Source organism: Carettochelys insculpta, chromosome 2, assembly GCF_033958435.1.
Source record: "Carettochelys insculpta isolate YL-2023 chromosome 2, ASM3395843v1, whole genome shotgun sequence".
Classification (NCBI taxonomy): Eukaryota; Metazoa; Chordata; order Testudines; family Carettochelyidae; genus Carettochelys; species Carettochelys insculpta.
This window is the reverse complement of record NC_134138.1, coordinates 49,259,516-49,285,303: the sequence shown is the minus strand read 5'-3', so window position 1 is coordinate 49,285,303 and position 25,788 is coordinate 49,259,516. Positions and strand designations below refer to the sequence as shown.

General features: G+C 42.0%; 1 protein-coding gene across 1 annotated transcript in view; it reads right to left on the bottom strand.

Moving 5' to 3' along the window:
• TRIQK (triple QxxK/R motif containing) overlaps window positions 1–23,529 on the bottom strand; it is a 94,724-nt gene extending 71,195 nt beyond the window's left edge. The window contains exon 1 of the mRNA XM_074985704.1: window positions 23,060–23,529. The gene's annotated coding sequence lies outside the window, so the exon portion shown is untranslated. The remainder of the gene's footprint in view (window positions 1–23,059) is intronic.
• Window positions 23,530–25,788: the final 2,259 nt, after the last annotated feature.

The window sequence follows — 25,788 nt, the reverse complement described above, 5'->3', positions numbered from 1 at the left end:
CCCAAAGCAGTTGAGGAAGCCAAGGCTGGCGAAGCCCACCATGGCTGCATCAAGATCTGTGAGGATGACCCTCTGCAGGATGGCAATGATCGCTCGGATGACCTGTATGAGACAGAGGGTGTGAGCACCATGCGTGCATTTTGGTGTGTCCCTGTCCCCTCCCGGGACCCCTCCCCCATCTCCAATGGTCGCTCTTTCCCAGGGGCCCCCATTGGCTACCCCAACGTGGGTGTGTGACCCCAGCCACACATACCTTGAGCAGGAAGGCTCCAACGGTGGCCTTGCCCACCCTGAACTGGTGACCAACCAAGTGATGGCTGTCCAGGGTGGTCAACTTCCAGATGGCAATCGCTGCATGTTTGTCCAGGGGGAGCGTGGGCGTCATCCACATGTCCTGATGGTGAAGGATGGGGACTAGCCAGTGGAGCAACTCTAGGAATGTCTCCTTCTTCATGTGGAAGTTCTGAAGCCACCACTCATCTTCCCACTCCCACATGACCACCCTGTCCCACCACCAGGCGCTGATGGGAGTGGCACCACACACATAGGATGGCACGAGGGATGGGGCACGGGCGGTACCCTGTGGCGAGGGTCTGTAGGACTGGGGCCGGGGGGGGGGCAGGGTCGGCCTCTGGAGGAGCAGGAGAGCTGCGGCAATTATTGTGGCCAACAACTATTGTGGTCGGAGGAGGAGGAGGAGGGCTGTGGCAATTATTGTGACCGCATTGCTGCTGGCATCCCCCTCAGGGAGCTGGCTGGCATCCATGGGTGCACGTTGGATCTGGCAGTAACTCCGGACACAGGGTCTTTGTTGTTGTGTATGCCACAGTGGTCCTCAGCGTGTGCAAGTCAGGGCTGTTTGGTAGGGGCCCTTTAAGGAAGCAGTTGGCTTAGGAGCCCAGAAGGGCTTATCCACCATGCGAACCCATCTGCAGGTGTTCTGGCTCGTTGTTTCGAAAGGGATCAAGGGCTGTATGAACACTCCCTTTAGAAAGAAAGCCCCTCCCTTTCAAAAGAACAGATCATTCTGCTTTTGGGTGTGTCCATGCTCTTTTGAAGCCCTGTCTTTCGAAGGGTACCTTCTGGAAGCTTGCCTTTCGAAAGTGCCCTGTAGTGTAGACACAGCCTTGAAGAATAATGCACTGCAAAATCAATTATTTAAGTTACTAAGCAGTTGATCCACAATGTTTTTCAGCCATATCCACATTGCTTTCTCCCCATAAGCAGTTTTCCTTGTGATGTTTCATTATCTCAACTAGACCTGCATCTCTTTCTTGCAGTGCTTACACTTAAAATGTTTTCTCTTTTCACCAAGGAAATTAATTTCTTCTAAGTATCCCCAGATACAGGTCTCTCTGACGCCCAGGAGCCATGATATTTATCTGTGGCAAAAGTATGAGTGAATATAGGAAGCGGCACGTGTGCTGAATAATATTTTCACAGTCCACTCCCCTCTTCCTTTCTGTGCTGTCTCTATCTCTTCTATATACTGTCTCTCTGCCTCCAGCACAATGTCTTAACCAACTCCTCTGCCATGCTTGACCCAGTTCCACCACCACACAGGCACAGAACAAAAACAATTCTATCCAACCCGTGCCTTTCTTTGCACATATTATTTTAGTCTGCTGAGAAACAGAAATTTAAAGTCGACAATTTTCAAGAAACAAGAGCTGGTATTTAGGCTAGACAGGCTACAGCCATTAATTCATTTTATGAGACTGTAAGCATAAGTGTAGCATGGGTATGATGAGATTTAACTGCAATTATTTTAAATGAGAAATTTAGCATTGTATTGAATTTAAAAAAAAAAATAGAAATCCAATTTTTGATTTAATAAAAATCACTGATTTTTATCCATCCTGTCTAGTAATATTTCATAACAGAATGTTAGCTGTGAAAAATGCTTGTGATTTTAGTACTGCCAATAAAATACAAGAGTAAAGAAAAATTATTTCCTATTAGTTAAAATATATATTTGGCCTACTTAATAAGAGCCACAGAGGCATTCTTGTTTATCTGTGTGGTTCAAACTGTCACTGACTCAGGCATCTAGAACCTCTAAAATGCTGTGACTTTTCTTTGTTCCTCAAAGCCACACAATAATCATCATTCATTTCTACTGCTTTGATGGTTAGATAGTAAACTCCTGAGAAACCCATAGAGACATTAGCACATACAGCCACAATGTCTAATAAAACAGCTATTTGCATAAAAGATCAGCCACAATTTAAAATTTGTTGTGATAAATGTGGAAAGGGAATAACAGATCTATATTAGCATGAACAAAACCAAGATTGTTTTCACAATTTAAACCCTTAGGGGCTGTGTCTCATCACCTTCCCTTGTAAAGAATTCTGCATTCCCTGAGGAAATAGCTCACTATAAGTCAGAGTTAAGCTAAAATATGGATTAATAAGAGACAATATTTATTATTTATGAATCTTGCTGTAGGAATGGCTTGAAATGCAACCATCAGTTCAGGTTTCTTAAAAGAAAAATCTTGGAACCTTTCTGACTCATGATATACTTTGAAGTGAAAATTGTGAGCCCTGTTGAAAAACAAATATATCTATTACTTCCCAAAATAATTCTCTCAGTTTAACAAAGTATGGGCTTAGCACTGCTTCCACTGTACTCACTAGCAAAACTTCACTAATGTTGGTGTAAGATCAAGTCCCATTTATGTATTTAAACTGAATTCTGCACCATCATAAGTGCTATACATACTCTAAATTCTTGGCATTTTAATAAATATATTTCATTAAAAAATCTAACGCAGTTTATCACTGTTCTTTTAGGTACTGCTTAAAGGGCAAGGGGGAGGGGGAAAGGCTTAAGTAGTAGTTTTGAGCCATTAGAAATCAATGGGAACATTCTCCTAGCTCTCTCAGATTCTAGAAAAGACTTTTTTTAAAAACAAGAACAAGTGATTTGAATAGTATTTTGTTTCTTGACTTCCAGGTTTTCAAAGAGCAATTTTTCCCTTGGTCTTCCCCTCTTTCCCTACACTTTGAGGGCTTCAACAGCAAAAGGTTGACTTGTCTTTTTTTCTCCTATAACATACTGATCACTGCAAGATGTGTACAAGTTGACTATTTCAGTGTTTCTCAGCCTGTTTTAATAAAGTACCCCTTTAAATATAAGTACCCTAAGGGTACACGTACCGCCAATTGAGAAACATGGTCCTAAAGTAATCTGAGGTCTTGAAACAAGTGCCATTCGACCTTGCCAGATTACTGTACCCTTTGCAGGTGTCAGATTTGTTTTGCATACCACCCAGTTACACCTCACGTAACTACTTACTTACAAAAACATCCAAAGATGTCACAAAAGTCTTCTACTGAAAACTTGCTGACTTTCTACCATCTTATTATTAAATAAATGAATTGGAATAAAAATATTGTACTTACATTGCCGGGTAAGACATATGAAGCAGTAGAAACAAGTCATTGTCTGAATGAACTTTTTGACTGTTCTGACTTTAGTAGGATTTTCTATGTAGCCTCTTATAAAACTAGGTAAATAGTCATATGAGTTGATGTACCCCCGGAAGACGTCAGTGTACCCCCAAGGGTATAAGTATGCCTGGTTAAGAAACAGTGGCCTATACCACCCTCCACTTCCAGTAATATATTACTGATTTTGAGAATTCATGAGAACTACAAAGAACTTTTTGAATGTCAATTCAACATCTGACTATGAGAGAATTTAACTCACTATTCTTGGAATATACTTCTTTTTTCTGTTCATGCAAATTTCAGAAAATATTATTCTGGCCATCAGAGGGATTATACAGTCCCTTTCATTAATGGAACAGAAACATATTGTGAATGACTAAACAAATTAATCTAAAATAAATATAGGGACTATAAAACACATGGCATTGTGCTCTGTACATTTATGGTGCTATATAAATGATTAATGCAATAATAAAGTCTTCAATGTTTTCCAGTGTACATATGAAGATCCCTTTGCATGCAAAATTTCATGAAATTGAGACCTGGTATTAAATAATCCATTTTGATTGTTCAACTATAAAAGTTGTTTAGCGTATGGTATTTTTGAACATTAAAGGTACTGACAGGTTGGAATACAATCGTACATTTTACAGATGAGAAATCAAGAATTTATACCTGTAGTGGGGTGCCTGTCCCACTTTGACATAGGTGAGGTTAAAGCAGGCCAGCAACAGCCTGTGCCTGTACAGAACCCAGCCAATCAGGGACAAGCTTACTGAGAACTAACAACAGAGAGGGGGCCACGCTAGTCTATATGCTATCAAAACAAAAAGCAGTCAAGTAGCACTTTAAAGACTAGCAAAATAATTTATTAGGTGAGCTTTCGTGGGACAGACCCACTTCTTCAGACCATAGCCAGACCAGAACAGACTCAATATTTAAGGCACAGAGAACCAAAAACAGTAATCGAGGAGGACAAATCAGAAAAAAAATGATCAAGGTGAGCAAATCAGAGACTGGGGGGAGGGGGGGTCAAGAATTAGATTAAACCAAGTATGCAGACGAACCCCTTATAGTGACTCAGAAAATTCCCACCAACCGGGAATTTTCTGAGTCACTATAGGGGTTCGTCTGCATACTTGGTTTAATCTAATTCTTGACCCCCCCTCCCCCCAGTCTCTGATTTGCTCACCTTGATCATTTTTTTTCTGATTTGTCCTCCTCGATTACTGTTTTTGGTTCTCTGTGCCTTAAATATTGAGTCTGTTCTGGTATGGCTATGGTCTGAAGAAGTGGGTCTGTCCCACGAAAGCTCACCTAATAAATTATTTTGCTAGTCTTTAAAGTGCTACTTGACTGCTTTTTGTTTTGAGAATAGGAAGAAGGCATGCTACAGCAGTCTTTATATGAAGAGCTGCTCAGCAGAGCTGAGACCTGTGTCTCCTGACCAGCAAGGGAGTAGGACTGGCTGCTGAGCGAAGCAGCCTGAACAGAGCAGTGCTGGGCAGGATAAGAGCTGACAAACCACTGCCACTGCCAGACTGTGGGCCTTTGCATAAGGGCTGATGGGTGCCAGGTCTTTGGGAAAGTGGCCCAAGGAGGGTAGGCAGTAGAGGGGAGTGAAGGAGATCAGTGAAAGCTTGTTCTTGGGTCACGGCCCATAGCAGTAGGTGGTCCTGCTCCTCCCCACTCTACCCTGCTAGCTGCTGGTGAAAGTGGCCAAGCAAAAGCTGGACCCTGAGGGATGGCTAGACTTGGAACTACAGCTTTCTGTCCCACGAAAGGTCATCTAATAAATTATTTTGTTAGACTTTAAAGTGCTGCTGGACTGCTTTTTTGTTTTCATAGTATATAGACTAGCACAGCTCCCTCTCTGTTATTATTCGACCTATTACAGTGACTGAAAGAACTCCTTATAGAGTATTAATGTTACGGGCCACATTTTCAGACTCCAGCAGTGGTCCTGCCATGAGTGCAGGGTACTGGACTTGATGACCTTTCAAGGTCTCTTCCAGATCTAGCATTCTGTGATTCTATGATTCTAAAAATAAATTTACCCATGCACCAATATGTACCTCATAATGTGTAAATGAATATCTGTACATGTAGCTATCCTTCTGCATTTACTGCAAATGAATGCCACGGAACAGGCAAGCACACTTCGCTATGCAATGAAAGCCAATGTTTCAAATTAGAAAGGTAGTTGAGTCTTAATGCAGTCTGTGAGTCTGATTTAAAGTCTATAGAAGTCAATGGAAAAAGTTCCGCTATCTTCAATGAGTGCTAAATAGGCCTTTTGTCAATAAGTTGCACAGTTTGTTGAATAACTAATTTTTTTAATGGAGTTAAATCAGCCAAAGGAGGTAGACCATAACAACTCTTGAGCACAAAGGGAAAATATGTTAATGACAAAAATCTAATTTCTTAAATAAGGACTACAGAATGAAGGGCTCGAACAAATTTAATGGCCAACTAGAAGCCAAAGCTGCATAGGGGTTGGCCCAGTCCTTTCCTGGTTTAGGAAGGGTCAAATGCCCTCCCATGTCCCTCCAATAGTCATCCCTGCAAGGCCCACTCTGCCAGCACCCAAACTGTTTGTCCCAACAACCTACCAGCCAAGCCCCATTCCCCAACACCTAGATATTCCTCCCCACTGAGCCCCAACCACCTATACCTGGATCCCCCTGCAGTATCCCATCCCCCAGGCACCTAGAACACACAAAGAACCTTTGTGCATCCAGATCCCCACAGCATTTGGACCCCACACCAAGCCACCAGCACCCAGACTGCATCACACAGAACCCTCTCACCCACTTGTAGATCACTCACACACTAAACTCTTACACACTTGGATCATGCCAGATCAGATCAGAGGCCAGGCCAGAGAATGCATGCAAGACACTATCCCTCCTGCTTTATATCTTGGTATACCTAGTGCAGAGAGGGAGAGCCCGAAGATGGGAAACTCTGGACATTGTATAAGAGAAACAGTCAGTCAATCTCTACAGTCAGAGCATTTAATGAACTGCTATAGGGCACAAAGATCTATTTAAAATGCATAGCTCAAAATAAAATAGTCCACTTTAATATTCTTGAGGCATGTCTCTAAGCATTAGGAGTTAGCTCATGCCCTTTGCTGGAGTCAAAAGGAGAACATATGCTTCAATATTACCATTCAGGTTTTATGGTGGGGGGAGGGGGAGAACAGATATAGTATCTGAAATATAGCTTTGTAGTTTCTACAGGAAAAAAAAGAATACCAGGACATAAGATTACTTAAGTCTTGGCCAGCTTGCATAAGAGCAAAATAAAAGGGCCGATGAAATACAATACCAGAAATCTAACAAAGGCTACTCTCTTCCTAGTACACCAATTTGCTCCCCGCATTACTACTCACCCAAGGCCCAATTATCTTGTAATTAGACAAAGAGCAGAGGAGAGCTATATTAATTATGTGTAAGAGTTTAATCACAACTGTTTCCTTTTTATTGCAGGATTATGAGTGTGTAATGCCACCCCACACCCACACTGCTTTGTGGATATCTGTTTTACTTCTCTGATGAGCTTGCACATAGGTTGTATTAATGGTAATTGATACCAACATACTACCGTGGAAATGTCTAAAATAAACCTGTCAGCTCAGAAACACAAGAGAGATACTCACACTAAAAGTGGAAAAGCCTCCTGAAATTCTTCTTTTCAAAGGAAACAGAAAAGAAAGGAGAAAACCAAAAGCTAACTTCCAAGAGAATATGAGATCAAATTCAAAGCCCTGGTCCTTTCTGTCAAGATGAAAATGAGCTGAGCTAGGAATATCTTAATGATCACCTCACACTTGGGGACTTCAGCAACTTTGCTCTCCAGCCACAACAGAACAATCAGCTGCAAGAATGATGACTACCCTTACAGGAGACTAAGGGGATGTCCACACTGCCGTATAGTCCAGACTACAGATGTGTAAATATTAGTATGCTTCAAAGTGCAACACTATAACTCCCTTCTGTCGACTCTGAGGGTGCAAATTAAAGGTGAGTTAAAATCAATCTTGATTACATAAATGTGAAATAGGACCCTTTTAGTTCACAACTGAAGCATCCACACAAAGAAGAAGAGTTACAGAGCAGGACATCTGTTCACAGCACAATTTACACTCTCAGGCTGTGTATACACTTGCATTCCTCTTTCGAAAGAGGCATGCAAATGAGGGAAATTGAAAATGCAAGTGAGGTGGAGGTTTACATATCTGACAACTCATTTGCATATTCTCCTTTGGAAAGAGCTTCTTTCAAAAGAAGAGCAGTGTAGATGCAGCTCTTTTGAAAATAAACCACATCTTCAAAAGAACCCTTCTTCCTATTTTGTTTCAGGAAGAAGGGTGCTTTTGAAGCTGGAGTTTATTTCTGAAAGAGCCCTGTCTACATTATTTTTTCTTTCAAAAGCATTTCTCCCGAAGAGATTATGCAAACCAAGCACAAGATATGTAAATCAGTGCCTCATTTGCATTCCTCTTTTGAAAGAGGAACGTAAGTATAGACACAGCCCAAGTGTTGGACAGGGAATCAGAGATGCAAGTTTTATTAGCAAAGGGGAGGTCACAAGTGAAGTACACCTGTGAATCACCAGCAACTAATAGGAGTTGAAGATACATAATGACACAATGTTCTTCAGAGACGAAGTTACTCCTTAGTTTTTTCTCAACTCTAACACAGAATGAGGAAAAGGAGGGGTAGGAACAATCACTAGTCAGATGCTCAGGGAGTGGCTGAAGAGTTAAGATGCAAACGACAGTCTATTTTTCTGGAAGAACTGTGAAGAAAAGTAGTGAGTTCATTTGTACCGGTATGTCCAGACACCGAAATATTCTTCCAGCTCCCAGCAATTTCATGGCAGCGATGGCATCTGAGCTCTTGACAACAGACTGATAGATTTACTGCAGGCTATGGATGCACCAAGTTTTTTCTTGTATGAGTACAGAAACACACTATTCTTTAGCCTTTAAAATGGTGCAAATTCTATACAGTCCTTCTATGGTCAAGACATAGAATTTACCGTAGTTTGTCCAATACATATTTTCTGTTTACAGTAAGTGGTAAAATGCAAATGCCTTGAATTCTTGACTCTGTTATTTTGTTCTGCATATATGGTTATGTTTTTAGTACTGTACCAACATTTAGATCATAATTTCCATGGGTATATATAAACTCACAGAAAGACAAAGAGGCTCGCTTTTCACGTAGAACTGTAAGAATACACCCAACAGCTTTGCTTTGTAAATCATTTCAGGTCTATTCTATTAAAGACATAGAATATATTAGCACGTACACTGGGACTTTTTTAATGATGTTATTATCCTCTGCTAATTTAAGAGGTTACTAATATTATTTAATCTAATGGAGTACTTAAAAAAAGCTACTTCCAATTTAAATTAAATTTTCATTTTTAACAATAATGACTACACACTGTTTTTCCAGATATTCCTGTCTGGGCTGGTGGTTTTTGTTCTATCTTTTTCAATAAATACGTGACAAGTAAGTTAACTACAGTAGTTGGAGAAAGGAGTGTTTACTTTTGCCTCTGCAAATTACAGAAATTTCTGTTTGTAATCGTTACATTTAAAAGGCATATGAAAAAACATAGCAATATGACATTGAACTGAAGGCCAGACCCTGATTTTTGCCATCTGAGGATATCTGTTGAAGTCACACCCTTTCACATTAAACAAGGATCCAGCCATTGGATTTTGATCAAATAAAAGATGGCAAGTGTGCATACACATTACAGCAACAATTTCAATTACACAGCCACACATTTTATAAGGAAACCTCCTATGCCTGTGTCTCCACTATTAGAAAGAAATGACTAGCCTGGCAGCCTTCTCATCCTGCTCACCCTGGGGCTACATCTACACTCTGAGATAAATTCAAATTTAAGGCAGTTAGTTCGATATTACCATGTGACTGTCTTCAGTGTAAATACCATTAGCTCAATTTAGGGAGCACTAATATCGATATCACGTCATCGTCGGTACCTGCTGACTGTAGCATCAAGTTTGAATTTAAAAGTTCGAATAAAGGCCAGTGTGGAACTGCCACATCTTAAAACCAAATTTATTAGCCTCCAGAGGTATCCAGTATGTAATCTGCAATGACCCACAGGTGCTCTGCTCTGGCTGCTGCTATCCAGGTGCACAGGAATTAGGTAACAGGAAGACCGTGAATTTTAAACTGAGACCAGGAAGCCTATGGCTATGGGCTCATGTTTGTATGAGAGCCTGAGAAACGTCTTTCTTTCTTTGCTACTAGTGCTGTGAGCACAAATACCCATTACAAATAACCTCAGCAGACAATTCGTGGTTCTGTCTCTACACTTGGCATTTTTTTTCTGCACTGCCTGGTGCCAGCGACTGCCCCATCACAACACAAGGCAGCAAGGCTGTTGTGGGGGGTGGGGTGGTCATGTTTGCATAAGCTGAGAAACTTCCTCTCATTAGTTTACATTTGTGCAACACCCTCCCTTCCTCCCCCATATGCGCCATGCAGTTGGGATCTTTCCCACACTCAACCACATCATGTGGCTAGCCCCCAACCCCATAAAAGGACATGCCTGCCATTTGGTGCTGACCATGCTGCCAGGCAACACCATGTGCTGGCTTCAACATGGTTAGGACTCCAAGGGCAGGAAAGAATTGGGGGCTTGCAGCTGCAGGAGGGACGTCTCCCCAAGTGGCTAAGATTTTTGGGGCCTTTCTGTCACACAATGGGACTACTTTAACTGGCCCCACCTCCAAAACTATTCTTGGGGCCGTTCTGCCACCTGGGGGGAAGTCTCCACCCCCGCAGCCAACATTTTTGGGAGCTTGCTGCTGCCAGGGGGAAGCCTCCCCCAGAAGCTAAGATTTTTGATGCCTTTCTGCCACATGGAGGGACCACTTCAACTGGCCCACCACTGAAACTCCCTCTAGTTCTCACCTCAACAAGGACATGGGGGGCTAGCTGCCACTGGAAGGGAAGTCTTCCCCTGTGGCTAAGATTTTCAGGGTGTTGATGCCATCCCCTGTATTGACAATTTCTGTGTAGTGCAGAGAGAAGACAAAAGTCTTTTTTCCTAGCCCTTTCTACCCTCTTGTAACTTTGCACCCTGTCACACAGGGAACAGTAGGTGGAGAGCCAGTTGAGAACACAGACTGTGCACAGAAGCTGTATAATGCACTGGGAATCCCCAAACCCTCCCTTCAGCAACTCTCTTTTTCCAAAAACTTTACTATCAACTCTTTCTTCATGCTTTTCAGTATTCCTGTGTTATTTTCACAGATTAGATTCAATCGGGGGAGGGGGGGGAAGGGGAACTGTTATTGGATGGCCAGTTGAGAAGACACAAACTTGTTGATTTTTACAAAATCTTTGATAATTCACCTACAGAAAAAAGAGATTTCTATTAACTTTGCCAACTGGAAAAGTGGACATTTGCTTACCACAGGAGGGGAATGAGGGCAATGCAATGTGGTAAGATGATGTCAAAGACAGCAAATATACCCAGAATGCTACAGGGATGAGGGAACTGTGGGATAGGTTCCCACAATGAACTTCTGCAACAGTCCATGTTTGTCAATTGAGTGTGTCAACAATAAATCGAGTTTGTGAGGAGCATATGGGAGGTAAGGTTAGTCAAATGCAAATTTATAAAAGCTAGCATTACAAACTCAGTATTAATAAACTCAAACTTATCTCGTAGTGTAGACGTATCTTAGGAACCACATCAACAGGCATTAAAAGATCACAGGACTAGAATATGAACATTCCAAGATCCACAGGCTCCTCCCCACAAATGCAGCTGAAGACAGAGACCTTGCAGCCAGCAAATGCTATGCCTACCCTCTCAGAAGAGGCTTCACAACTCACTGACTTGGTAATTCTCTCTACTCTGAATCTCGAGAGGTCTTTTTCCCCCAGAATTTGCCATAGGTTCATGACTCCCTCTTCATTCCAGCCCTTCTCACCTGTGCAAACCTCCACCTACTTAAACTTACTCTTCCTGCCTATTATGCATCTTACTCTACTTCTTCCTTTCACTCATTTCTTTTCCATTATACCCCTCTCTCTCTCTCTCTCTCTACCCACTGCCTTCTTATGCCTCCCTCTCCTCTTCCTCATTTCAATTCAATCACAGCAACACAAATAAACCTCCAGAAGTCAGGTCCTCATTTGGTGTCAGTATACATCTGATCAAAACTCAGACAACACTACTGATTTCAACTGAAATAAACCACATTATATCAGCGGAGGATCTGGCCCTGAGCTTGTACAACATAAAGAAGAACATATTAACAGAAGTTCAAAAAATAAAAAGAAGAAAAAGACATGACTATCAATGTTTATCTGACATCCCTCTGCCCATTTTGTTTGTATACGTTATTCTACCCTCTGTTTTGTCATTTTGTCTTATCCGATTGTCCGCTCTCTGAGGCAGAGATTTGTCTTCCTACAGGTTATATGCTGCCTTGCTTCTTCACTGGGATCTTTGGATAGTACCTTTACATAAATAATCAGAACTGGTAAATGCAGTCCCTATATCAGAGTTTCCCAAACCAATTTGGCCACAGAACAATTTTGGGCTTGGAATATATTGACAGACCACATACATGCCGGTCCTGGGGCAGAGAGCAGGTGTTTCATACTGAAAAATTGCTGCATGTAATGCTTAAAAGTTTATTTTTAAGAGTTAGGTTTTTTAGATGTCTTATTTTACACAGAACAAAAAACAACAAGAGGAAATCATCTGAATGAACAACTAATGTCCTTCTGATAACAGAAGAATAGTAACAGAGAGGAAGCCGTGCTAGTCTATACACTATCAAAACAAAAAGCAGTCAAGTAGCACTTTAAAGACTAGCAAAATAGTTTATTAGGTGAGCTTTCGTGGGACAGACCCACTTCTGGCTATGGTCTGAAGAAGTGGGTCTGTCCCACGAAAGCTCACCTAATAAACTATTTTGCTAGTCTTTAAAGTGCTACTTGACTGCTTTTTGTTTTGATAACAGGAGAGTTAGCAACTCTGTAATTAAATATAAACATTAAAAATTAAGTAAAAACCAAAATAAAACATCAATATAACAGCCAGAAGAGGGATGTTTAGTGTCATTCTTTTGTACAAAAATAGAAAGGACAATACTGTTTAAAAAAGGACTGTCCTTCCTGAAAGTTTAAAAAACGTTTTTAAGAAAAAGAAGTGCAAACCACATTAGGTAAGGAAACATTTTTAAATTTTGTGTTTTTATAAATGTGTTATTTTTACAGAAAACTACTTGAAAATAAAAATAGGTAACACTTGACAGTTTTATTAATGGAAAGTGTTTTTGCATATCTGTTTTGGCACAAGTCACATAGTAGCAACTATACTATTATGAATGCATTACAAGTATTAATATACCTAAAATCAAAATACTGTTCAACTACATTAATTTTTGATACACACAATTTCTTATTTAATATTTTAGAAAGGAAAATATCACTACCATCAATTTTTTTCACGGAACACCTATTCACATCGTGCAGAACGCCAGTGTTGCACAGAACGCCAGTGTTGCACAGAACACAGGGGAAATGATCCCAGTTCCAAACATACTGATTTCTATCTTTCCTTTGGATTCAACTGGGGCAACTGAGAGGGGGACAGTGCCGCTTGGGCAATGCACTTGCTCCAAACGCTGACCCAGGCAATGCAGCCTGTAAGAGGGTTCCAAATGGAGAGGACACTTCATCCTTGATGATAGCCTGTAAACAACATGGGAAGTGGCAGTTACAGGTTATAAGCCCTCCTCAACTGGCAAAGAGGACGATGCCCCAGGTCACTTTCATCCTTGGGAGGAGTCATTGCATTCCACTAGTCAGCTACCACCTGCCTTAAGCCAGGTAGCCCCTGCTCGATAAGGTGCTGACATCTGCTTTCTTCACTGGGTGCATAGGGATAGACCAAAAAATTGAAAAGTAGATGTAACTGACGTACCCACCAAAAAATGGAATAATAAATCGACTTGCCTCTGGAATGTGCGGACCATGTGTCTGGGACTTGAATCTGCCCATGACCTACAAACACTGACTCAATATGCAAAACAGCATTCATAGATCAACAGCTACACTAACAGAACATTGACATTGCTGCTCTCCACGAAACCAGGCTGGCAGATGCTGAGTCAGTGAAAGAAACCAACTACACTTTTTTCTAGGAGGGCTTGAGTTCAGAGGAACACCACCTTTACAGTGTTAGTTTTGCTGTCCATAACAAACTGCTGAAATATATCGATATACCCACAGCTGAATCACAATGCATTATATCCTTGAAGCTCTGCAGCAAGACAGGATATGTCAGCATCATCAGTGCTTATGCACCCACATTAGCGTTGCGCACCATAGACAAGGACCGCTTTTATTTTAATTTTCAGAAGGTTATCGACTCCTTTCCAAGCTGGCAAACAGCTGTGCATCCTTGGTGACTTCAATGCAAGAGCTGGACGCGACCATCGGTCCTGGCCCATCTGCCTTGGTTATCACAGTATTGGGAAAATGAATGAAAATAATGAAAGGCTTCTTGAATTCAGCTCTCAAAATCAACTCTGCAACACTAATACTTCCTTTAACTTGAAAGAGTGTCACAAAATCTCATGGTGCCACCCCAGCTCCAGTCACTGACATCAACTTGATCTTGTACTGGTATGCAGGAAACATCTCAATGCCGTCAAATTTACACGCACATATCAAAGCGCAGACTGTGACACTAATCACTCCTTGATCATCAGCTGAGTGAAAATCATCCCAAAGGAACTCTATATGACAAAGGAATGCAATAAGCCAAAAATCAATATCCTCAATAACAGCAATGCGCTGAAATGCTCTGTCTTCACAGATTATCTCACTCACAAACTCTAACACAAACCTGACCAACAAACCATTGTTGAAACATGGTCCATGTTGAAAGATGCAATATATGATTGTGCCAAATTTGCCTTTGGAACACATAAGTTCTCTAACAAAGACTGGATCAATGAAAATGCTGATATTCTTAGGCCCCTTCTCAAAGAAAAACACAAGGCACATCTGAATAACATAAAGAACCCATCTCAAAGCACAAGAGATCAACTTTGACGTGCAAGATCTGTTCTTCAGAGAGAATCCAGGTGGTGTGCAAGCAAGTATTGGGCCAATCTGTGTTCTAACATTCAAAAGGCATCTGATTTGGGCAACCTGAAAACCATGTATGATGGACTGAAGAAAGCACTTGGACCAATTATTACCAAAGTCACCCCACTGCAGCATTTAAACGGACAGGTGATCACAGACAAAAAGCTGCAAATGTCCAGATGGGTGGAACACTACTCAAGTCTTTATTCCCATGAGCATACAGTACAACCTGAACTTGATAACCTCATCCCAACTCTTCCAGAAATGTCTGAGCTAGATGCAGAGCCTATGGAAGAGGAACTTTCTCGAGCTCTTGATGCTCTCCAATGGAAAAGCACCAGGAACCAACAGAATCCCAGCTGAAGTCCTGAAGGCAAACAAGGCTGTGCTCTTTCCCTTCCGCTATGATTTACTCCTAAAATGGTGGAGAGCAGGTGATGTCCCATATGACATGAAGGACACAAACATCATCACTCTCTATAAAAACAAAGGCAGCAAGGGTGACTGCAACAACTACAGAGACATCTCGTTACTGAGCGTCACAGGTAAAGCATCTGCCTGTATCATTCTCAAACACCTGCAAAACCTCGCAGATCAAGTCTATCCAGAAACACAGTGTGGTTTCAGAGGTGGCAGGTCAACAATGAATATGATTTTCTCCCTTCAACAACCACAGGAAAAATACAGAGAACAAGGAAAGCTGTTATTCATAGCGTCTGTAGACTTAAAGGCTTTTGGCACAGTTAGTAGATCATGACTATACAGAATATTAACCAAGACTGGCTGCCCACTGACCCTACTCAAGCTCATAACATCATTTCACGAAAACATGAAAGCAATAGCACAATATGATGGATCTACACTGGAACCATTTTCAATGAACAGTGTTCTTTGAAGGGTGTGTTCTTGTCCCTACTCTCTTCAGCAAACTCTTCTCAGTCCTACAAAACTGTGCATTTCAAAACTCACACAGAGATGTATTTCTCCACACAAGATTAGATGTCTCTCTCTACAACCTGGCAAGACTCAAGGCCAAAATTAAGATCAAGAAAGTCCTTATTAGGGAACTCTTCTTCACAGATGATGCAGCTCTTGTCACTCATAATGAAGACATGCTACAGTCACTGATGGATTCTCTGTCTAGAGCCTGCAAGCTGTTTTCCCTTGACATAAGCATGAAGAAAATGATTGTATTCACTCAAGGTTTACCTCAGTGACCCAACGTCATTCTGGATAACAGCCAATTAGACGTGGTTCAACAATTCTGTTGCCTTGGATCTAATGTCACCACAAACCTATCTCTGGATGAACAACTGAACATCCGAATCGGGAAAGCAGCTACTATTTTGGCAGACTTACAAAATGAGAATTGAACAATCCTAAGCTGACAGTGAAAACAAAGATACTAATTTACCAGGCATGCGTTATTGAATATCCTGCTATATGATTCTGAGCCATAGGCAACCTATTCGAACCAGAAGAAAAAAAACTGAACAGCTTCCATCTTCACTGCCTCCGCAGAATTATGAATATCAACTGGCAAGATAAAGCTTCCAATGCAGATGTCCTGTCAAGATCTGGCATACCCAGCCTCACAGAGATCCTCAACAGCAGAAGACTATGATGGTGTGGTCATATGAGAAGAATGGGTGACGAATGTCTTTCCAAAGAAATCCTCTTCAGTGAATTGTCATGTGGGTTGAGAACAAGGAAGACCAAAGCTAAGATTCAAGGACAGATGCAAAAATGCCATGAAATATTCAGCATTGATCCAAAATCTTGGGAATCTACATCAGCTGATCAAAATACCTGGCAACAATTGCTATGACAGGGAACATCATCCTTCAATAGTATATGTGCAAGCCACGCAAAAGAACTTCGTCTTAGAAGGAAAAGCTCTCAGACTCCTGAATTCAGAAATAGACTGACATATGGCTATTGCAATTGACCATACAAATCCAATATTGGATGGATAAGACATGAGAGAAGCTGCAGATTCAAACACTGCCCATAGATCCTCACCACCGCTGCCAACCACCATCTCTTGAGAGGAAAAGGGGACATATATCTTATGTCATATAAATCAGTTTGTCTGATTATGTCTGCAGCCATACTACCCCGATCTTCCAAAACTAAACAGAAACTAGCCTGGGTAAATAAATTTTATCAATGTGGTTTCAAGTTTTTTTTTTTAAATTAATTTTAGTAGAACTGAGGAAAGGTGTTTTTTGCTCATCATAGCATCTTATTCTCACTTTATGCTACTGAAATCAAAAGAACTACTCAAAGCACATAAACTTAAGGATGTGCTTCCAGTTATGCATAATCGGGAGCTTCCAACAATGTTTTTTGGCAATGTTGTGTCTTTTGAGACACTCCCTTATCAATATGAAGAAACACAGGGACACAGCTGGATCACAAATAAATGTTTTTACTTAATAAAGACAAACTTGCCACCCCTGGTATAAATACTACCCTTTCTGACTGCTTTCATGTGGCTTCTACAAAACAAAACACAGTGAGCACCATAAGAGGGGGACACAAATTATTTACAAGAATACTACCTGATACCCTTTCCTACAGTCTTTAATTACACAAGCACACGCTTCTTTCTCACATCATCCTTTCTTCATATATTGCACAGAAAGGGCTGTGTTTACCGAATGAACAGCAATTCAATATTTTGTTTTCTCCTCTTTGTGTGACAGAGTTATTTTACAGTGCATTATTCAAACCCTGTTTTGAAGGCAGCAATATTAATTTTGTCACGGGTTTTCTTTGGTACTGATTATTTTAATGTCAGAGTGCTTCTCAAACATAATTGATTCTCATAACACCACAATGATCTGAAGGGATGATAATATTCCCATTTTACAGATAGAGCTCTGAGGTATAAAGAGATTAAGATCAGAAGTGTCAACTAATTTTGGTTGCCCAATCTAAGACACTTACAGCCTGACTTTTGAGAACAGTTATCACTTACATATTCAAAGCACAGTTGCCAATTACTTCAGTTACAATTGGAAGTGCTCAACACTTCAGCAAATCAGATCCCCAAGCATTCACAAAATGAAAACATTTAGCAGCCACTTGCGAAAACTTTGGTTTGAGATGTGCGTAGCAAAACACTGGCAGAGGCAGGAATAAATTCAATTCTCCAGGGAAATATTTAACATTCAATTAAGCATGAGACAATTCTTTCTCAGGCTAAGGTTCCTGTCACATTCACTATGCAACTTCCAATTTTTGCCACAAATGAGGAAGATGTTCCACAAATAACAGCATCCTTCATTACAAAATATGATTCTTTCCCAGAGCATAGTATGCCCTGTAAGAGTGAATACATTCAAGTCTTGCTGAAAAAACCAGCATGTGATCATATAATTTAAATGTGTATCATAACGCATACTAACAAGGCAAATAAATTCAGACTTCACAAAAAAATTTTATATCAGGCATTTCATAATTTTGTGAGTGTTTGACACTGTAGCCTTAACATTCTTTTAGTGCAGCTTTTTGGATGAAATTTACAAATTTTTTTAAAGGCGCAAACTGTCAAAACAGAACCTGCATCATGTGGCATCATATTCATACACACGTGGGTCATCTGCAAGGCTGGAACTTTTAAATCCACTCCACACACCCTAACCCTTAAGACAGCATAGCCAACAGCAGTAGTAAGTTGTCAATCTCTGCAGACCACTACTGAGGACAAGACAGACAATTTATTCAATGCATGGAGGTGTTAGAGTTCTCTTTATAAAACATGTGAAATAAGAGAATATTTTTAACACAGGGAAAGCAACATATTTTCCGCTGATCTTGTTCTCCGGAGTGGTTCAACCATATGTTGAAGACTTAATACCACTACTAATCAGCAGCAGCAGCAGCAGCCTGGAGCAGACATCCAACACAGAGAATTTGACTAGGGTTACCATATTTGAACTTTCAAAAAAAGAGGACACCCATGAGAGGGAGTGTATCTCCTTACTCACGTTGTATTAATGTATTATTTATACTATAACACAGGAGTCAGTAACCCCCGGCATGGGTGCCAAGAGTGCCACGTTGGCCAAATTTCATCAGAACGGGAGGCAGGAGCTCAGACCTGCCCCTCCTCCGCCACGCAGCCAGGAGCTTACTCACAGCCATGCCACTTGCAGATTAAGAAAAGACCCGTTAATGCTATCAACCACCACCTAAACAGTAAAGCTCCGCATCTTAATTTATTTATTAATGAAGCTGTTGCGAGTAAAACTATTAGTGACTTTAAAAATTATCTCCAGCATTCAGACCGTACATAGAGGTTAAAAAGGTCAAATTTCAGCACTCCACTTCAGAAAGTTCGCTGACCCATGCTATAATACATTAATACAACATGAGTTCATAAATACTGATACAGATGACATCCCTGAGAGGGAGTGTCTCTTTTCTGAAAGTTCAAATATGATAACCCTAGAATTTCAGTCCAAACAGGTAAAGTTTAACAAAGGTATAAGCATCTGAAATGGGATCTGACAGTGCGAAGAGTCATGCAACCTTAAAAAGAGGTGACAGCATCAATTCAACCTATAATATATTTAGTGTTAAAGGTGAAATTTCAAAAAGTCAGAAAATTAAATATGCCTTTTGGGCATATGATTTCAAATTTCTGTCATACATACTGAAAGGAACAGTTCTGTCTTCTAAATAGGTATCCCTAATACATACCCTTCAGAGCTGAGTTTTACTTTAAGATGTAGATATGTGGTACACTGAATAACAGAATTAGGCGCAATGCAGCAGCAGTTTAAAAACAACCATAATTTAAAACAGAAAGGCCGTGGCCACATTAACCCCTCCTTTTGGAAGGGCTATGGTAATGAGGCATTTTGGAACATGCTAATGAGGTGCTGCCAGGAATATGCAGCACCTCATTAGCATAATGGCAGCAACACGCGCTTCGAAACTGCTGGCTTCAAAATGCACACCACCTGTGTAGCTGGGGACCTTTTGAAACAACCCCCTTGATTTTGAAAGCCCCTTCTTCACATCTGGTTTTCCCAAAAATGAACAAGTCATATCTAAATAGCACATGATATGTGAGCCCCCCTAGTGTCTTTCAGAGAGGGAGAAGGTTTGGGAGTGCAAGTCAGGAATACTCTGGTACGAACACACATCTAAAGTATGAGGAAACAATGTGTACAAAGTTTGTGAACATCCTACAGTAAATGTGTCACATTGGAAATCATTGTGTGTACACTGCTCTTAAAATGGGGATTACAAAAAGTATGGTTTGATGTTATTTATTAAAGCCTGTCTTGTATTCATATGCACTGCGGCTCTTGAATTATTGAGTTTTTAAACCAAATTGGAAAAAATGTCTCTTCTTGCTATTTTGGACGCCGACTTAGACACTGCAAGGTGGTGAATTAACAATACTATCACTGTCCTATGTTTGCGACGACAAGCACAACAGAGCAGGAATCACGTCTTCTTTGTTTTGTATGTAACCAAGCACAGTGTTGATATTCAAATAAATAATAATTTATTCACACATTGTTCCACATTTAGCTCTTCAAAGTGTTCTCTGGGATATACAAAGTAAGCAAAATAAAGTTGCATACTACAACTGAAATAAATGGTTAGCTAGGTGGAATCAAGCAAATAATACTGAAGTGGATTGCCGAACCCACTGCTTAAGGAAATGCAGGAAAAATGCAAAACAAAGAAATTAGCATCCTCCATTTTAAGAATGCCTGGGGTAAATGTTTAGTCAATCCTTTGAATTACAGTGATAGAGCTACATAAAGCTAGTGAAACAAAAGCACCTGGGGTGCCATGACATTTTCTCATGACCCACAAACATAATTCAGAGAGAAAGAGTAAAAATATATCTCTAATCATAGACAGTTGCAGACAATTTTAGGATACTCAGGCTGCATTCATGTGTGCCTTTCCTACAAAAAACACATGCTAGGGCTTTTTCTTTTTCTTTCAGCCTCTGTCACTGACCACCTAGGTTTATCAATACATGAAACAAAAGCCCTTTATGAATGGCAAATGATATTTAATTTCATTCTTTGAACTGGGTTTGTCTTCAGCAAGGGAAAAATAACTACCCACTCATTCACATGTCAAAAGAATGTTTCAATACCAAAACTGCTTTTTAAAGAGCAACAACATGAATTGTGTTTCTTCATCTTCTCTACCAACTTTACCATGCTGTTTATACAATTAGTACATAATGCTGCAATGATGTATGAGCTCATCAGAATGGTGACATTAAAACTGTTTTAATGTTTGTGACTGAACAAATGTGGAAGCATTAAAACATTTAAAAAGTTAATCTTTGTAACAATCTCCTGAAAGCCTTTTATACTTATTAAAAGTATCAAATCATTTTAATAAATCACTGCAGACTTCATTTGAAGTAAAGGTATCCATAGCATTGCAAGGCACTTCATTTTTATTTAAATATTTTTGGTTACATATGTTCCACGTAATTCTCATCATTTTTTTAATTTAGTAAAAAAGGAAACCTTCTAGTAAATGGAACATTATTTACAAGAGAACACTCCGAATATTTTCAAACAGGGATTGTGCCAGAACATACACACTTCTGAAGCTTCACAGAAGAAAACACAACCCACTTGCTCAGGGATACGTATGTACTGCGGTGCATGGTATGTATGTTGGGTTCTTTTGTGTTGGTTGATGAGGGTGTAGGGGACAAGGAATGTGGTGATAGCTAAGGTGGGTGAGACCTATACTGCCAACAATTTCTGTCCAACTCACTATTTACATGCCACTTTCTTTATTCGACTCATTCAGATAATAATTTACCAGTGATATAACAGAGAACCAGAGCCATCCACTATAGCACTTGCCATTATAATCTTCCTTTCCCTCAAAATACGGTTTGTAACAGTCAACATCCAAACTTCAATAATACCCCATAAAGGCACACTGCAAAATATCCTATTATAAAAAGTGTATTCTCTGTAATTAGGAACTTCTGTTGCATAGTAAAAAATATGTTTGAGTTGTTAACATGGAAAGATATCCCAGAAAAATAATCAAAAAAACTTCTTCGCTCCTTTTCTGAGGAAAAGGGAAGAGGTTAACAGCAAATTCAGTATAAATTGAAAAGAGTAAGAAAAATATAATTTGTCCAATTTATTTTTAAAGTTTTGTTTTTAAATAAATGTGAGGTATCAAGAATTGAAATTTGAAAGCAAAGCAGAAAATACACAGAAGATTTACAGCACTTTCAATATTGTGAGAGAAAGTGAATTTTCTCCAGACTATGGACAAATACAGGTATATGTCTTCACAGGACTAGGGATACCAGGTTTTAACTTAACTACTAATTAGAAATGAAGTGAATGAAACAATACCTTTTATTGGACCAAATTCTGTGGGTGAGAAACACAAGTTCAATGTAATTTTGTGTCTCTTACCAACAGAAGTTAGTCCAATAAAAATATTACCTCCTTCACTTTGTTTCTCCTATATCCTGGGAACAATGCACCAAAACCAACACTGCATATTTAAATACAGTAAATCCTACAAGCCAGACAACAACTGTAGCCTCAAAAGGCTTTGTGGAATTGCAGGTTAGTACACAAGCCTTGTAGGGACATGTGTTCAAATCCTGCTTGGATCAACAACTACTTTGATTCACTCTTCTTCATGCATATAACAAAGCTAACAATCTGGTATGTTTTGCTTGGAAGCTCCAGAATGAAAGAGGAAGAGTTTCAGTTCAGATCTGAAATAATTTGTGAAAGAAATACATGGTAACGTACATGATGCATACCTCAACTTTAGCCCAAATTAATATTATTAGTCCCTTACTTCATAACCACTAAACTCTAAACCACTAAACTAAACTTTATAATTTTTTTATAAAGGTATATAGTGTATTTGGCTTCAAGTTACACTTTCCTACCATCAGTTTTGCAGACAGAGCTGTGGAACCACCAAAAAATGTACCTTAAATGTGGCAAATGAATTTGTGATTTGATACCTGGTCTGCTCCCATCTCAAGCAGTTCATAGAGAGTAACATTTAATAATGCATTCCATGAACATATATATAAACTTATTTCCACAGAGAGATTACCTGTTTAACAGTAGTAATCGCCACTTAAATAGTTTTTTCTCAAAGTATCATATTCTTAAAGCACCTTTTTAAGTTTTCTGTTTTCAGCAACAAAACAGTCAATTAAGAGCTTTTAAAATTTAGTTTCCAGTGGTTTTGTTTCTACTGACCAGGTTGGCACTAACAAATCAAAATGCTGAGAAGATTCGCTCCTTGGTAAGGCACAAGGAGAGAGGGGGAATGATCATTCCCAGAAATGCAGACCAACTCTCTGCACAATGGTCTCTTGCCAAAACAAGCCTTGTGCTTCACCTTCCCTGGGTTCATATTTAAAATACTGACCTGGGGCGGTGTTATATCTCTGAGGGCTCCACGTAGGCACAAACCATGTCCTCCCAAGAGGGTGCACTGCACTGATTCGAGATCAAACGCAACCATGCCAACCTCAGCGGCTGCCAAGGAACTGCTTTGGGGCCCCGACCCTCGCTGCCCCCAGGCCGGGCCTAGCACGTTTTGCAAAGGGTGGGGGCGCTAGCCCCTTCTGAACATCATCAGCCACTGCCGCAGAGCTCAACGGCCACGTCGCCACAGCAGCGCCAGGGCCCGGCCGGGAGGAGGCGCCAGCGGCGGGGACCTGCTCGGCGCCGGGCAGCGCCCACACCTGCCGCTCGCGGGGCTGAAGGGTGCCTGCCCGGCTATCCGAGGGGTGCGAGTGACTAGACAAGGCCGCAGGGCTGGAGTGGCGTGAGGGGGGAGGGGCGCTACCCCCGAGGCAGCCTGGGCCCGATCCGTTCCCGGCACTTCCCGCTCCACCCCCGCCCCGCGACTGACCCTAATCCTCCTGCGGCCTTTCCCGCCCGGAATCAACATGGCCGCCGCGAGGGAGGTGCCTGAGCCAATCGCTGAGAAGAGCGGTTCCGCTCGACCAATGAGGAGACGGCAGAGGGGCGAGAGGGCGGGCGTCTGAGAGCGCTCGTGCGATCGTCCGCTAAGGGTGGCGTGAGCCCCTGGGTCAGGTGCGACCCGGGGAAGCTCGGTGACAGCGGCCGGGCCGGCGCCCCGCCCCGCCGCAGCACTGTGGGAGGGGGCCGGGTACCTGCTGGGCTGAGCGGGCGAGCTGCGTCTCCAGCCGCGCGTGGCGGGCTTCTCGGGCAGGGCCCCTGCCGCGGGGACAGCCGCCCCGCGCAGCCCGGGGTAGCCTCGCCCCTCCTGGCGGTGGCGGGCTCCGGAGACCCCCGGCCCGGCCGCCCCCTTCCCCCCCGTTACAAGGGTAGGCGGGGGCGCGGGCTCTTCTCTACCCTTTGGGGAGGGTGGGGTCGAGAGGGACCCCACCCTCCCCCACCTCGCCCCGCTTCCTCCGGGACCTCTGGACATACAACTGCGGTCGAGATCGGGCTCCCACCGCGGGGTCTGCAGCGGCGTTCGCTCTGAGCTCTGTCGACAAAGTGGCCTCTGGGCCTTAGCGCGTCGGTGCTCTGTAATGCATCCCAGTTGTGGGGAGTCTTGCTGCTCGCTGTCAGCAGTGCTCACCGGCCTGCCGCCTGCCTGATCTCATCACCTTATATATCATATTGATAGCCTTTAAGGTGCTCCAGGACTGCTGCTTTGTTTTGTTAGAATACAGACGAACAGGCTCCCGCTCTGTTGCTGTTTAAGAGAGAGCATCCCTCTTTTTAAGGTAGAAGTTAGCGGTTTTTCAACCCTGCCCATCCAAAAAGTTGTTGGTGTCCAACATTGTAATGCATAGTTTTCTTTGCTAACATCCTTATTGATCCGATTTGCCTGGTGGGAGGGATGCGTCTGTCATGTTTATCTAAGGTTACCTTATAGAAAGGAGGACACCCCTGAGAGAGGGAGGGAGCCGTGCTAGTCTATATACCATCAAAACAAAAAAGCAGTCAAGTAGCACTTTAAAGACTAACAAAATAATTTATTCGGTGAGCTTTCGTGGGACAGACCCACTTCTTCAGACCATAGCCAGACCAGAACAGACTATGGTCTGAAGAAGTGGGTCTGTCCCACCAAAGCTCACCTAATAAATTATTTTGTTAGTCTTTAAAGTGCTACTTGACTGCTTTTTTGTTTTGATACCCGTGAGAGAGTGTGTATCAGTATCTACCAACTCATTGTATTAATGTGTTACAGTACAAGGTGAGTTGGTAGATACTGATACACATACACTCCCTCTCAGGATTGTCCTCTATTTTGAAAGATCAGATATGGTAACCCTAGTTTATCACATACAATGCATGAAACACAGAATTACAACTCCCGCATTTCCACCCCTCACGGGTCAATATAATCACAAAGCCTGTTTCTCCAGAATGTTGTTCAGATTATGACAACACATGTTGGTCATGTCTACACTACAGGGCGCTTTCAAAAGGCAAGTTTCCAGAAGGCACCTTTCGAAAGAGCAAGCTTTGGAAGAGCGTGGACATGTCCAAAAGTTGATCAATGCACCGATCTGTTCTTTCAAAGGGAGTGGCTCTCTTTCAAAAGAGCATCCACACAGCCCCAGAGCCCTTTCGGAAGAACAAGCCAGGAAACGCTGCAGAGGGGGTCACATGATGTGTGTGCCCTTCCGGGCCCCACACCCAGCCACTCCTTTAAAGGGACCCTCCCAAACAGCCGTGGCCTGCACATGCTGAGAGCCACTGTGGCATACAAAGCCACGCAGACCCCATGCACAGAGATACCACCAGATCCACCAGTGACCAGGCACACATGGATACCAGCCAGCTCCCCAGCAGGGACGCTGGCAGCGATGTGGTCAGGCTGCTGGCTACAATAATTGCCGAAGCCCTCTGCCTCCTCCTCCGGAGGCCAACCCCCCACCCCCAATCCCTAGACCTGCAGGCCCTCACAACAGGGCACCGCCTGCGCCTCATCCCTCGAGTCATCCAGTGCGTGTGGTGGCACCCCACCAGCGCCGAGTGGTGGGACAGGGTGGTCATGCGGGAGAGGAACAATGAGCGGTGGCTCCAGAACATCTGCATGAGGAAGGAGAGCTTCCTAGAGTTGTTCCACTGGCTGGCCCCCATCCTTCACCACCAGGACACGTGGATGAG